Raw genomic sequence first — 15,463 nt, forward strand, 5'->3', positions numbered from 1 at the left:
GTCTCCAGAAGGACATAAATACATTAGAGACTGTACAAAGAAGGGCAACTAAAATGGTGCATGGTCTACAGCACAAAACTTTTTCGGAAAGAATAAAAGACCTTATAATGTTTAGTTTGGAGCAGAGAAGAGAAAGTTGGGACATGATAGAAACTTTTCAAATATAGCAAAGGTTTCAGAGGCTAATACAGTAAAGCAATTTAAACATGATTGAGATATACATAATGATATCCTTACAAAGAACTAAGGATCAAATAGGGATTGAGGTTACTATAGGTTAAATATGGGCAGACTAGAAGGGCCAATTGGTTCTCGTCTGCTGCCAAATTCTATTTTTCTGTTTCCCTGATGGCAGTGGCCTCTTTTAGAAGGAAAATGTGCCCTGCCACACTGCAAATATTGTTCAGGAATGGCCTGAGGAACATGACAAAGAGTTAACTAAGTGAAAGATTAGAGCAAATTGGAAAGAATTCAGATGTTACAGATTGGATTAGTAGACCTAGGTTGGATCATAGGTAGAGAAGTGAACACAATTCATGATAGCTGCAGAAGTGTCTTTGAAAATGAAACTGTTATTTATTGACACCTCAGTAACCACAGTCTGCTGGAGTTGGAGTCCAGCAAGTGTAATGAAGATGTTAATGTGTAAATGTGCTATCCAAAGAAATCGGAAAAAAACCATAATTAATTGTGTGATGAACATTTGAAGTCCATCCCCTAAATGTCACTGAAGAGGTACAAAGTAACACACATAGAGTTGTGTTTATAGTGCAATGAGTCAATATTAACGCAGCTTACTGCACCAGGCCTGCAACATTTGAAGTTAATGTGCCACCATTGTAACAATGACATGGACCTGTACATAATAAACCTATATATTTTTGTTTTGTTGGGAAGCAGTGTTCTTAGACCAGTCATCCAGGAATTGGATGAGCAGACTTAATCACTGTTTTAATATGTATAAGTATCTTCAAATGTAGTAACAAGTAATTTATTTATGCCATTAGCAAAAAGTTATATTAATCTAGGATGAGTCCCTGAATAGTAATATTTAACTGATTATAGGTGGTTTTGGCATAGACGTTAAGTTTTATTGTTTGATTTATGGTAAATTGGAAAATTATTACTGTATTAGTTTGAAAAAAGAAGAATCCTTACACTGGGGAATAGAAACAGAACACATTCCTGCTATCTCGGTTGAGCTGATTAATAAATTGCTGTTATTCATTACATTAAATTGCAGGTTGGTCTTCAGTTTATTTTTATTCTGCCTCTCTGCTGTGGGGGAGAACTTCATAGTAGTTCCAAAGAACGAGAGACCTCCCTTCACACTAAAGGTAATTTTAGTCTCAAGGTACTTACCTGTAAGCCCACACACACAACACCTTCTTGGGCATCACACAATGCCCATACATTCAAACAACAATATCTGTGGCTTATCTGAAGTCCTTGACAGTGAAGATGTCCATACATGGATGAAAAATCTGGCCAAGAGAAGAGTCCCATAAGCACTGAAAAGGAATCAAAGTCCACAGGTAACACTCAGGTAGGTCCCGACGTGTTACGTCTCTCTGACTTCCTGATCAAATTTCTGTGGAGTTTCTGTTTTTTGTTTCTTATATATATTGTAACACAAGCACTCTTCCTATAACGCGCACTCGACAACTACTTGCTTGAACTTTGCTTTTTAATTGTCAGGATGCCAAAGTAGTTCACAGCACAAAATTCCACATACTTTCTTCCAACCCTGACCCTGATGCTAAGTTAACAGAGACCAACTTCCTAGTCACCAGCCAACTTGTTCGGCATCGGTCACACTGCATAATGAGCAACTCAGGCTTAAATACTTTACACTCTTTGCTTAGCCCTAGCTTGATGGATAGGTAATAGTCCCACCTGGTCATTATAGAGGAGTGAACTTCAAGTGTTTAGTTTGATTAGTCTTACTGCAGACACACCCTGTCAGCTGCTGTTAGCTGTAGAAAAAGATGCCTCTAAACCACTTCAAAATATGTACGTTAAATCACACTCTATACTATTACATTGTGACACATGTCTTTCACCTGTATATCTTTAAGCTAAATACACTGTCGTACAAATGTGTAACCATGTCTGCAGACTGTCAGCTGAGTATCTAACTATTGTTTTACAGGCCTGTTACAAACTATTCCCTTTGTATTGTATATATATATATATATATATATATAGGAAGGAATACAAAAAAAATAGGATGTTTATGCCAACATTGGTAGCAAAGTTTCGAGACTAGTAAGGACTCTTTTTCAAGGGCATCGGATGTAGTTATTCACTTAGGGTGGATGCCCATTGTTTTATAATATATATATATATATATATATATATATATATTATATAGTGTGAGGGTTTACCTTTTTTTCAAGTAGGTTCAGCAGAATTTGCTGCATTAACAGTCAGACGATCCACAGGTAAAGGTTTAAACTTAGTACGGCTGTATGTTACTTGCATCAAAACAAAGTCCACAGTGCTTTCTGGGCTGTGGGCAATCAAACAGTAACATAAAACAATATATCACAACAAGATGAAATATTAAAATATTAATGTGACTCAAGGCCTATGTGATAGTAAATAAAACAGTTATAATAAAATAAACCAAAATCTGTTTAAAAAATGCCCATGTATTAAATAGTCTCCAGGATGTTCAAAGGGAAAAAATTGACCATGAAAAAATAATACAACCTAATTCTCAGTCTGAGATAAAAGTCTAAAAACACTAATTGCCTTTGATAATAACATGAATGTCCAGACCATATGAAATGTATCTCTCCAATGAATAAGGAGCCACATTACGCCAAATGGATGCTAATGCAGTCAGTGATAGAACAGTAATTATTCAGCCCATTTACTCACAAAAGGAACCTACTTTACATGAGTCATCTGAATGTAGTAGAAGAGAGATCCTAATTTACTGGTTCAGAGGTATACGCTTCTCTTCACAAATAATATGCACTCCTTGTACAGAGCTGAGCAATAATTCCAAATCTATTCTAACAATAAATTAATATAAGTATATAATTGTAGGGCCTGGCATGGCTATAAACCATCTAATAAAAATGAGGTAGCTTACTTATCAAGAAAGAGTATGTCTTATGCGATCAAAAGAAGTACCCGGATGAGGCGTCAAGCATGGTTGGTTGGATATTTGCCACTCAGGCATATTGGCACCCTTTGTAGGTGGCATCAAGGATGGCTTTTTCTAATGTACCAGGAGACCTATATGGCATCAAATTTATTTTGTTTATCATAGAGTTAGTATGTAATACTTTACTTTTTTGCACGTTACGTAATAGATGGCATTTTTGAGGCAGAAATAGGAGGGTTCCAGTTACGTCCAGCTTTTGTGAGAACATGGGATATCAATTTCTTTGGTTTCCCACATGTTCTGGGGGACAAGAGAGCAAAAATATCCATGGGGCTTTGGGTATTGGTTGTTCTGGTAGTGATGTAATAATAGAGTGAACAGAGGCTATAATAGTAGAGGCCACAGTTGCGTCATTAATTAGAATCAGAGGTTGGAAACATTTTAGATAGCTTTTTCGAGGGTATAATAGAGCCTATAATAGAGCTTATATGCTGTTTCCTTTATTTGAGTGGAGATTGAACTGATTCAGCTATTCCATCTCTAACCTTCACCCAAGATTCATCAGAAGGTGGTCCTAGATCCCTCTCCTCTTCCTTCTCATGTCGGATTTAAAACTGATGTCAAAACGAGGCGAAACATCATTTTTTGTATATATAGTCTGCCCTCTTTCTCTCAAGTGCAATTTTAGAATAGACAGCATGGAGGTAGGAGGTTAGCTGCAGTGCTCGGTTTATAAAATAGCGTTCAGGGTGAACCAGGGACATAGGAATGCATTAGAATCCTGACATTATTGTAAAGAAGTTCTCTAGAGAATAGTCAGCTAGAATAGTTTGCTGGTCAATTGCTTTTAATTTTAATCTTAAATACACTGAACTAACTAGTCTATTATTTGAGAAAAACAGTGCTTTTGCTGTCAGACTGTTAGCAGCAGAATCTAAAACACAAACAGATTTATGTATTACAATCTTTTCTAGTGAAAATAATCTTGTGTGGGGCAGTGACAGCTGAGATAGTTCTGAAAAAAAAACCTGGATGTTTGCATGTGAGCTTCAGAAGCAGCTGCACACCCCAAAAAGCTATATATTATATATTATATTCTAATCTTATCTATTTTTTAATACTGTTATATTTTGGAAGGGTCATTGACTGAAATCTATATTTAAAAAAGGCTGTTTGTGTGTGAAGGTCAGCAGAAGCTACACACCCCAAAAAAGTAAACAGGGTGTTCTTGTGTTTGCAGCACAACTTCCAAATAAAATATAAAACTTGTTTGTTAGAGGTATACTGTGGAGCAGTGTCATAAGAATTGTAAGATAACATTCCCTCCTTTCCCTATCTCATTGGGCGTTCCCCTGGTTTGGTGGCAGGCATCTACAAGTACCTCCAATCTGATCAAGTAGCATTACTCCTCTTGGCAACAATGGATCACTGTACAAATCAGGAGCAGCCCAGTACCAGTACTGGCAGTAATACTACTTTACGACCTCTATTAGTAAAAAATGTAATGCGGGAAGAAAGTTGACGAAAGTGTCCTCAAAATCCAAACACTATTTTCAAATTTATTCTCAAAGAACACATCAGCTCTTTATGTAAAGAGCAGGCATAAGAGGGAATTTTCTGATAAATGTGTTGATTTGCCCAAAAAAAGGAAAAGAGCAGACATCCCATACACCACTGCAGGGGCAATACAAGGCTCAGACTATGTTCACTTTTTGCTAGTAGGAGTCCTGCTTCTGCTGGTACCGGTATACGTCCTACAATGGCCATTCCAAAACAGAGTTCCCAACAAGGTTGTGCATCGTCCTCAACTTCACATGCACCACCATGTAATTTGTAAAGATAAACAAATATTAAACTGCTATCTATTCTGTCCAGTGCATCAACCAACAACCAAAATGTTCTCTTTTGTGGGGGTCCAAACAAATCAAGCACTTCAGCCACAAAAGTGGCAGCCCCTCTCGCTGAAGTGCTTGATTTGTTAATCTATGTGACTGTGCACTGCTTTTTAACATATGGGGGGATGGGGGGGGGCACGGTACAATAATGAGTGTCTGCAGGCAACAGTGAAGCATGGTGGAGGTTCCTTGCAAGTTTGAGGCTGAGTTTCAGCAAATGGAGTTAGGGAGTTGGTCAGGATTAATGGTGTCCTCAATGCTGAGACATACAGGCAGGTATTTATCCATCATGCAATACTATCAGGGAGGCGTCTGATTGGCTTCAAATTTATTCTGCAGCAGGACAATGAATCGTTCCAAATTTATTCTGCAGCAGGACAACGACCCCAAACATACAACCAATGTAATTAAGAACTATCTGCATCGTAAAGAAGAACAAGGTGTCCTGGAAGTGATGATATGGCCCCCACAGAGCCCTGATCTCAACATCAAGTCTGTCTGGGATTACATGAAGAGACAGAAGGATTTGAGCAAGCCTACATCCACAGAAGATATGTGGTTAGTTCTCCAAGATGTTTAGAACAACCTCCCTGCTGAGATCCTTCAAAAACTGTGTGCAAGTGTACCTAGAAGAATTGATGCTGTTTTGAAGGAAAAGGGTGGTCACACCAAATATTTATTTGATTTGATTTAGATTTCTCTTCTGTCCATTACCCTTTTCATTTTCATAAAAGTAAACTATTAACAATTCTATTTTAGAAATAATTCTTACTTTGCAGCATTTTTTCCCTACACCTGCCTAAAACCTTTGCACAGTATTGTAAATATATATTATTTTCTTTTTTTAAGTCACAGTGCTCTGCCTAAGAGACAGCGAGCTGGCTCCCCCAAAAACAAAGTATGATGTTGCTACAACTGTCTAGAGCTGATGTCCACAATCATAAGTAGGTGAGACGTGGTATCCTGTGGAGCATAAATGGAGAAATATATTTCAGTTTTTGGTATCCCATTGAGCATAAATGGAGAAATATATTTCAGTCTATCTGCCAAGAGTAGCCAGTGCAAGCGTTTCTGTAGTACTAGACATAGAAGCAGTTTTTAGTTATTTCAATTATTTTTTTTATGTACAGTGGGGATTCTAAACACTTATAGGGCTAGATTTACTAAGCTGCGGGTTTGAAAAAGTGGGGATGTTGCCTATAGCAACCAATCAGATTCTAGCTGTCATTTTGTAGAATGTACTAAATAAATGAAAGCTAGAATCTGATTGGTTGCTATAGGCAACATCCCCACTTTTTCAAACCCGCAGCTTAGTAAATTTAGCCCATAGACTATTGTATTTGAATGAGTTCTATATTTGCTATAGTGGCATAAATTGCTTTTATCTTTTATACTGTGTGATAATCTGCTATTGACCACTATTGCTTTCACATTAACTAATAAACCCTTAACACAGAGCCTCAGACTGAAAAGCTCTACTCGCTTCTTTCCCCAGAGAACTATGTCTTGTCTGCATTAATATTTAAAGACTGATTGAATTTACAGTTCATCTCCCTTAGCGATAACTTGAATGTACTGTAGCTAGATTGGAAAGATTAGTCTTATTGCAGCAGAAAGTCATCTATTCAATAAATGATTTACTCCCTGTGATGCTGTGCTTGAGAATCAGTGAAAGAATGAGACATAGGAACATATTCAGTCAGACGCACACTTAGGAGGGGGTTACAGTTGTCTGGAAAACCCCCTCCCCTCCAGCTAGGATTCGTTGCCAGGCTGGTCACCTCCCTCCGGACCAGCCATTAATCTACAGGTTCATTCCCTCCCTCGATCTCAGTATGCGCCCCGCCCCACCTCTTTTGTGCAAAAGTCATGTCATAGTACAGGAAAACGTAGAGGCTGACAGTAGAGTGCCTCTGAAATGTAAAGATCAAAAACAGAAGAAGGTAAGTGAGGGCTCTTATTGTAATAGTGGTGGAGGCTGGGTTTTAATGTAATGGTGAGGATGGGTGATAATCATTTAAAAATGGGTGGGATATTTTAATTTACTGGTGAGGGGGCAATTTATGTCATGGGGAGGACTATTTAATTTAATAGTTGGATCATAGTAAAAGTTATTAATTTAAGATGGTGTGATGGCATTATTTACTTAATGCTAGGGTGGTTTGGGATTTTTATTTAATGTGGGAATGAGTTTAGGGAGAAGGAGGGCTATTTATTTATTGTAAATATCAATATTTGGGGGAAATAGTTTTATTTATTAAATGGGAATACTAATTGGCCCTGTTTTGGGGTGAGTATTATTCATGTAATGTCAGGGTGTGATGGGGAGAAATAGGTCTAGCTATTAATTGTAAATGAGCATGTCGACATTCTGAATGCCGACCATTTAAATATATCGACATTCAGACTGTCAACATTATGGTGTTAACACTCTGAATGTTAAAAAATTCATTGTTGACATTTCGTACCCAGCCCTGTTCTATATGTTTTTTTGATATCATGCAATTACACCTGCAACAGTACAGGTTAATGCGGTAATGCATCATTCAAAGTGATAGTTGTCTTCTCTGGCTTCCCTCACAAGTCTCCTTCTTGCTCTGATGCTAAGTTTTGAGGGATGGGCTGGTCTAGGCAGTGCCTGGGTGGTATGATGCAGTTTCCATTTCCCCACAATTGATCCGCCTTTGCTCATTAGGATATCCAAGCACTAGGATAGTATTTTGCAACCTTTTTCCTATCTGCATGTCTATAACTTTATCTTTAATTTTATCAGAATGTTGTTTGGTCTTCATTTTCACAGCTTTCATTCAGATTCACAGAATGACCAATGTTATTTGAAGTAAGGGGTCTTTTATCCATACACACTGACCTTTTTCATGATTTTTACTTAAAGGCTAATTGAAAGCCAATTGTTAGAGCAATTTTTTTAATCTGTGTAAACTTCTTTGTAAGCTTCCAGATCGCATGGGGTTGAATACTTATGCAGGCAACATTTACCTTTTTTTTTTTTTAAACCATAAATCTACAGACAAGTAATTATTTATTAGTTTAAACATTGACTTTAAGAGCCAACTGGTTCACAATAAGAATAATGTCTGGAATAATCTGTGTATCATTTGTAATACAGACAAATCTGTTGACTGTTTAGGGAGCTGAATAGTTTTGCAAACCTCTGTATATTTTTCCTATGGACTCTATGTGAAATGCATGGAAACCGCATCTTTGACTTGAAGAATCATGGAGTCTGATACACATATTCCAGGGTAAGAGATGGAAAATTGGGTAAGGTGTTGTAAGGCCATTAAGTCCACTATGGGAACCTAGTTACCTGTTTGTGCATGTGAAGACTTTACCTTCTTTCTTCCTCAGCCACTACCTCCTTTGTTTAATGATTCTTCTTCTCACCTACAGCGAGGCAGGTATTTACCCGAAAAGCCAGAAAAATAAGCACTTTAGTAAATTTATTAACTTCTCCAATCTTCTTTGGTACTCTAGTAGATGGTATAGATTTAAAATACTGACGCTTCCTAAATACTTGATGATACTCCAGGTTTTCCTCTTTCTAGGCTGGATGCAATCCTTAATTTATCACGCAATAAAATAATGCAGTTTCTACATCTATTATTGCATGTTACACAGTCTCCTCTTGTCACTGGCTAGTAATGTCACGGCCCCATGCACATTTGAACGTACTCCTGTTTGCGTAGCGTAAATTGCTTGAATTCACTTTGCGCATGCCCACAAAATCCCCAGCAAGTGCCTACCCTTATAACAACTCTGCAAGTGCCTACCCTTATAACAACTCTGCAAGTGGCTACCCTTATAACAACTCTGCAAGTGGCTACCCTTATAACAACTCTGCAAGTGCCTACCCTTATAACAACTCTGCAAGTGCCTACCCTTATAACAACTCTGCAAGTGGCTACCCTTATAACAACTCTGCAAGTACAAGTGCCTACAATTCTGAAAACCCACAAGTGCCTACCCTTATAAAAATCCTGCAAGTGCCTACCCTTATAAAAACCCTGCAGGTGCCTATTGCACTTGCACCTGCTTGTAGATGCGTAAATGGGGGAGGGAAAGGGCGTTCTAATGTAAGTGTAAGGTCATAATCCTAGAACGGCAAGCCGATGCCGACCTGAACGCAGATGCGGATATGCCTTTTATAGCCACATAATTTACACCAACCTAGGGCTTGGTGCTCTCGGCTCTCCTATGCTAACAGCATCAAAGGGAGACGTGCACCTGAATGCATCATGTTCCAGGAAAAGGTGCCACCGGGGCAGATAAGTGCAGTGTAAAAAGCAATAGCAAATATGGTTGCTCTCTATCACAATTTGGTCTTAGACCTTAACGTTTGCTCCACACTGCACACTGCACAATACACATTTCATATTAATACAAATATAATAATAAGACAATAAAGAAAAACAAATGTCTCCTTTGGTATTGTAAGAGTTAATTGAAAAAACAATTTTTTGTTGTTGCTCGGTGTATTTTATTAACATCACCATAATCTTAATATGTTTTTTCTATTTCTGATTAGTGTATATAGAACATGGGGATATATACAGTGCATTACCTGAGCTTATGCTATCTCTGTAATGGCCAAGTGGTTTTTTTGGTGAAAAAAGATAGATTTAGGTGTCTCCAATGCACGAAGTCAGAAGCCATTATATCTCAACATGTCAAGCAGCAGGTTATGGAAGTGTTGAACAACACTTTATAAATTGATTTGTATGGTGGCCTCAGTATTGATGTAAGCATAGTGGTGTTGAATTAAATGATTTTGTTGTGTGTAAGAAGGAAGCTACTTTCTGACATCTTGTACTTGCTCCTCAGTTGTTATAAAACCTTAGTGTCTCCATCACCAAAATAAATATAAAAGTTACATTTGTTGTCTTAAAGTTTTATTTCAGTCAACAGTTACCTTAGTGCTCCACCCCGCCTTCTGTCTTCTCTCGGTGGGCTCCTCTTGCCTCTTTGCTGACAGTGTTGCAGCGTCATTATGTTTGTGACGCTTAAGGGAGCCTGAAGCATGGGGCCCTATGGCACCCTATGTGGGGTAAAGCGCAGATATCTGCGGCATCCTCTGCTCCACCTCGGACCTTGTGCCCTTGGCCCTGCAGTCCACCATTAAATATAATTAAAACTGTGTCGGAATTACCTGTTATGTTAACGTTGGTCAGTCACAAGTCGGCCAAGAGCTAGTGATCCACTGCTGTCCTCAAAAGTCCCACAACACAAAATATTAATCAATATAGTGAAATGGTCCTGAATAATGTACAAGGTGGCTGCAATAAGCATACACTCAATTTTTTCTGTGTATATGCACTAAAGAGATTAAGGGGTTCACCAGTGACAGAGCTAGCTGCTAAAGACATGCAGTGGAGAAATGCCTCTCTATTGAAGACTTTATTTGCCGCCATCCTGCACTGGGGGGATTCAATTAGTGGCGCCGTGCCGCGATGTGCCTCCAGAACGGTCTGTGGAGACACTTTGTGGCGGAGGTTTTACTAAAATCTCTGCTCATCTCCCTCACCTCCCATAGAGATGCCAGGGAAAATAAGTGGAGATTTCAGTACCGTATTAGCTGACAAGGTGTGTAGATGGACCTTGAGGCGATGTCTGTCGGCACCTCGCGGCTCATTGAATCTGCCCCATGAGGTAATCTGTTAATAAATTGTAGTGAAACTACAGTCTTTACACCACTTGCCTCAGTGATAAAGATTGTTAGTTAATGCAGATTTCAGGCTGCCTCATACATCCAACAGTCTTTTAACATTAATGTTAATATTCAATGCCAGTTTTTCCCCCAATATGTTTGCACAATATTTAAGTCATCTTATCTTATTCATCTCTTTCATCCTCCCATTCCATATAGGAAATTCCATCTTCTGTAGACTTTTGACTTATATCACTCACTAATTTATTTTATTTTCATTCAATCTAATCTCTCCTTTCTACTATTTTCTCTGTAAAAGCTCAATTAAACTGTTTCTACGTATCTTCAATTGCCAATTGTACCTATGCTCTCCCTTCAGCAATAGTATTTCAGCTTCTGTTTCTCAGTTCTCATCCGACTCTCCAGAAATTCCTCTCTTTACTTCTTTGTTTTCCAGATTGTCAAAACACTGTCCACGTGAGCTGTACTCTCATGGGGGGGGGTATGTGTGCGCTCACGCTCTGATTGGAACACACTTTGTCTCTCCTTTTTTATTTACATTTTTCCGTCTTGGATCAAGAGACAGAGAATAGAAATGATGCTGTTGTGCAATGCGTGCTCATAAGGTTTACTTAACCTTTCGTGAAGAGGCAGAGAGCATTACAGAGCCAAACTCCATGCTTTCCTAACTTCCCCCACCGTCTCACATCCTATACAAAGAACAGGGTGGTGATGTCCAGGGCTTTAAATAAGGACATGTGCCTGTTTACGCTAGATACGAAGTAAAACATCAGTCCCATATCCCTATCTCATTGTTGTGAGGTGAAGTATTACATTTTTGTAATACTTACCCACAGCCCCGGAATGTCACGGAGGCTCCCGAATTCCACGTAGGTCTCCTGCACTTGCGGGAGAGTAGGCCATTCAGCCACATCATCATCATCATCATTTATTTATATAGCGCCAACATATTCCGTAGCGCTTTACAATTGGGGACAAACATAGTAAACTATTAAACAAACTGGGTAAAACAGACAAAGAGGTGAGAAGGCCCTGCCCGCAAGCTTACAATCTATGGGACAAATCCTGCCACTTCCTAGTGAAGGGGGCAAGGTGGGGCCTCCATGATGCGATTTGCAGTGAATCACATCAGTTTGGTCCACCCCCCATGGTAAAATGACTCTGTCATGCCATTGAATCACTTGGGCCATAATGACTTGATTCTCCGCCCCCCTGCCCCCTCCGTCCGTACATTTCACCTTCCCCACGGGATCTCCCAGAGGCGAAAAAGAGTGAAAAGTCGGCAAGTACGATTTTTCTAGGAAATGCTAAAGGTAGAAATTATCTTTAGACATTCCATGAAAACTCCCACATGTAGGGCCTGAGTCATTAAAGAACGTATCTGCAGATTTTGTGTGTGTCGGTCGCAAAATCCCTCTGCTCATGCTCAGAACTGGACGATACACAATAGAACGGAGCCACATCCAAGTCATCTTTGAGCGCAAACAACACTTACTACAGCCTAATATTTCGGGGCGGGAACGGAGTTGGGAATGGACGGATGCACGTAGGCAATGTACAGTAAGGGCATCCCTGTGCAGCCACGTCCAAGTCAAACACTAAGTAGTACGCTGATTTTCTGCCATATCTCTCTGTTCTGACGGCTGAGAATGCATGCTAGAACATGTGTTTGCATTTGAGAGCAACTGTAAAAGTGCATGTTATGTACAGTAGCCGTTAAGATCACCATAACAAATGTTTTTCACAAAATACAACAAAAGAAATATTTTTTTAAAAAAATCTCCATATATAATCATAAATCACTAGAATATTAATTGAATATATATATATATATATATATATATATATAATAAATTTCTGTGCGTTTTGTTGAGATTTTATATTCCACATATTGTATGTATCTTGTAGTGTCTGGTCTAGTAAAGCAGAGTAAGCCTACAGCCATAGTAATCACCACATGTATCTTGTGATCCATTCCTTGTTGACTTCGGGAGTATGCAGAGACGATTTACGTACAGTTTAAAACAAACGCACGGTGCGCTCATTATGCGAGCCTTAATGACTCAGGCCCCTAATGTTTTAATTACCTTTTCCTTTAGATTGCTAGTTATTTCAAACTGTGCCCTCATTCCTATAGTGGCTTTTTTATGTATAGGAGATATTGGTGCTATGCATGTACAACACAACAAGCTGCTCTGATTTTAAATTGGTCCTTGCAATCAGGTGCAAGGAAATTTCAGCCTTTGTTCATTTATCTCTATATACAGCAGTTTACTCCAGTAGCAAATCAGCTGTTCACAGCTAAAGCAAAAATCCTGGCAGTTTATGAGAAATACTTTATGCACCATTGATAACTATGAAAGATGAGCATCCATCCATCTTTATGGAACCATCTAATATGCAATAGATTCGACACTTAGCACTAAAAAAGTGACAGATGACCATGGCCCCTATTTATCAATCACAGGTGATAACATAGAGGTTATATTGCTGATTAGCGCAGACATAGAGAATCTTGATTTTGCTGGAATGTATCTATTAAATTTCTGCTGGCGGCGTTAGGAGGACTCTTCACACTTCACCTTCCAGTCTAGGGTGCCCCTGTGCATGCCGAAACTGGCATTGCCAGTGGCCTAGAGGTTAGCACCTCTGCCTGCACTGAGCAGCACTGGGGTCACAAGTTTGATTCCCAACCATGGCCTTATCTATGTGGAGTTTGTATGTTCCCCTGTGTTTGTGTTCGTTTCCTCCCACATTTCTAAACACATACTAGTAGGTTAATTAGCTGCTATCAAATCGATCCTAGTCTTTGTGTCTGTGTGTCTGGTAATTTAGACTGTAAGCCCCAATGGGGCAGTGACTGATGTGAATGAGTTCTCTGTACAGAGCTGCAGAATTAGTGGCGCTGTATAAATAGCTGATGATGATTGCCAGTCCCAATAATAAATAGACCACCGTGACTTTTACATTATAATGTAAAGATATATTTTATTGAAATAATAATACTTTTCCTTTTTTGCCAAATATATCTCAGCTATGTCTTCACTGATAGAGGCAGGTAGCTGAAACCAGACAGCAGCAGGTTAATATGCTTATAGCTCTGCTTCTCACGAACTGCTACTGGCAATTACTTTAGTATATCTTAGAGTATCTAATATGCTCAGTGCCTGCACACAGCATGTTCTGCATCTGACTCTCATGTTTGCAGCTGTCTAAGCATTAAAAGCATGTTGCCCTGACATTGTTCTCACTCCATGTGTTTCCATCTCAAACCAAAAGTTTAACCAATCTCCAATGATCAACACTAATAAGCAAATCACATCAAATCACATCATGTAATAATTAGTTAGCAATAGCAGTGCTCTGCTGTGATAATTATACTCAATCCGCTTCTTGTTCTTCTCCATGCATAGATTAGTGGTGAAGATTTAGGTTACTAGAATTAATATAAGGTTGAATGTTGTATTAGAAAGCTTTATTTCATTTCTAGGGCATAGCTAGATATGTGTGGGCCCCAGAACAAAACTTTGAAGGGGCCCACAAAGGTTTTAGTGAGGGAGGGACAGGAGTGACCGACCCTCCCCTCATTTAACTTGCTGGGTCAGCTATATTAATCTCCTTGCTGACCTTGGACACCACGTTATTCCTCTCTGAGCACAGGATCTGGAGCAGCACACAAAGCCTGACAGCTGACGGGACCCTGTGCTATCACTTCTATCCCGATAGTTCAGCCCATGTCTCAATTGTTTAATACCAAATGGAATTTTTTATCCTAGTCTTTAAATGCACAAATAAAGCATATTCATCTATCACTGAATTTATTACTATAGACAAGCTTATGGCACAATGTCAAGCAGATAACTTTTCCTTCACACACATCTGTCGTTTTGTTTAACAAGCCGTTATCTCACATTACTGCTCATTTCCTCTCCCTGGCAGTCTCCAGTGCAGTTGGGCAGCGTTATAGCTAGAACAAAAAAGCAAAGGGGTTGCAGTGTTCTTCAAAGTCTCCAGTGACATTCTACAGAGTTATAGCTCACACAGAAACAGGAGAGGTGAACGTTTTCAGTGCTGAATGAAAAATTATAAGGCTGGCAGTGTTCTTCAAAGTCTCCAGTGACATTCGACTGTGCCATAGCTCACCCAGAAACAGGAGAGGTTGCATGGTTCAATACTGAAATAGAAATTGTAATAATATTGCTGTCAGTGTTCTTAAAATTCTCCAGTGACATTCTACTGTGCCATAGCTCACACAGAAACAGGAGGGGTGGCAGTGTCCTTGTCACTCTCCAGTCTTCAGTAACATTGTTCTTGTCACTCTCCAGACTTAGTGCCATTGGTCACACAGAAACAGAGGTAGCAGTGTTCTTTTCCCTCTCCAGTCTTCAGTCAAATTGTTCTTGTCACTCTCCAGTAGTAGTCATGATGATACTAATCCCTCTACGTCATGTGCTAAAGCCTATGTTCAAGTGCATATTGGTTTAAGTCAGGGAAACAAAAATGTAAAAAAAATCTTGTACCTTTTTAAAGAAAAAACCCTTCTCTAATAAAGGTGTAAGTTTACTGTAAAAAAACATAAAATTGCCAACATGCCATTCTACCCAAAATATTAACAAGCATACTAGCATCAGCTAGCTCTCTTCTCTCACCTAGATCCCAGCACCTGCAATCTACACTGTCATCATCCTCACCCTCATCAGTGTGTACATCATCCTCACACAATACTAATCCATCCCCACTGGAATCCACCATTACAAAAGTCTC

Source organism: Mixophyes fleayi, chromosome 2, assembly GCF_038048845.1.
Source record: "Mixophyes fleayi isolate aMixFle1 chromosome 2, aMixFle1.hap1, whole genome shotgun sequence".
Taxonomy (NCBI): Eukaryota; Metazoa; Chordata; class Amphibia; order Anura; family Limnodynastidae; genus Mixophyes; species Mixophyes fleayi.